We start from the raw sequence: 1,500 nt of genomic DNA on the forward strand, positions 1-1,500 counted from the left end.
AACAATGATATACTTGATGAAAATAAGTTTGCCAAAAACTATAATGTATTCATAATAAGAAGTGATACATCATCTTTACAAAAGCTTTCTTACAATATTGACCTTCCTTCTCTTGTTATTGGGTAGAGTGTGCTCAAGGAGTGATTGGGCTATTTCTTGAGGATCCTCTATGCTTATGCTTTTGGCTATACCTATACGAGCAAAAAGCTTACCCCTAAATCGAGAACCAAAAACATCGAAGGCAAGGGATTTTTTAATTAGAACTATACATTTAGTGCTCTGTGCCATAGAGGCTACACAGAGCACCTTAGAGAGGGATTTCAAAAAGAAGAGAGTGAAGGCAGATTGAGGGGTGTAGTCCTTGTGGATAATGGCGATGCCATCAGGAAGCCAACCAAGATAGTGCGCCAATGCAGCATAATGTCCATGGACCTTGGCCTGGTCTCTGCTGCCGCCGCCTCTCCTAGAGCAAATGCATCAATTTCAACCACCGTCTGCAATCAAAGGAAAAATCAAAATATTTTCCTATACATAATTACAAATGTTTCTAAGTTGTAAAAGGTCGATTATTACCTCTTGCTCAATGTCTTCTTTTGCCAAAGTTCTGGTGGGGGACAGAGAGGTCAATCGAGGACTTAGCCTCATCCTTTTTAGGTTCTTTGGTCTCCTCCATCACTCCAGTAAGCAAGGGTATCCTTTTCAGCCTCTAGCTTGTCTTGTAAGGTTGTGAATTTCTCCTCTGGAAACTAGGGCTTGCTCCGCGGTCTCAACCATAGTTTCCTTGACCAAAGCAACAACTGTCTCTGTGATAGATTCTCCAAGGGGTAATATAACACTATCTAGGTGAGTATCGAGGTTGTACATATCAAGGTCCGCCTTAGATCGCTTGCATATAATGCCCAAGCATTCATCCATTCTCATGCCAACTGCCTTTTCAAGGTCATGAAGAAATAAGTATTCTTCACCTTCCACCACAATGGTGCTCAAGAGATTGATCTCAAGCTCTGGCAGCACCTTGTGCTCCTCGTGTGGGGAAGATGGCCCCGCATCTTCTACTACAGTGGGCTGTTCAGCTGCAGATTGTGCACCCTCTGGAAAGTGCTCTGATGCAACTTGCTCTTCCACACACCAGCACTTGTTCCTACTGCCTTCACTTCCTTGTCATCCCTCAACTACCCTGCGAACTGCAATGCAGGCATCTCTACCTCCTCATCCGAATCCTTATCGCTCATGAGGAATGCAAAACCTAGTTCCTAAATTGCCCTTCCCCAACCTCTTCTCCTACTTATTGAAGGTATAATAAGCTTTTGCGGGGATGCAGATGTCGATGAAGTGTTCAAGGCACTGGATGTAGGGGCAGGCATATTGTTGAATGTACTTAAGCAGCTCAACAGGCACCCATCGATCATTGCATTGGGGAAAGGAGATGGAGTGGGGAGCCAAGTATTGCTCCATGTATGCAATGTGCATCTCATAATGTTGGGATGCAAAGGGAGGCGA

Source organism: Cibotium barometz, chromosome 14, assembly GCF_041138505.1.
Source record: "Cibotium barometz isolate CiBa-2024 chromosome 14, ASM4113850v1, whole genome shotgun sequence".
In the NCBI taxonomy this organism is placed as follows: domain Eukaryota; kingdom Viridiplantae; phylum Streptophyta; class Polypodiopsida; order Cyatheales; family Cibotiaceae; genus Cibotium; species Cibotium barometz.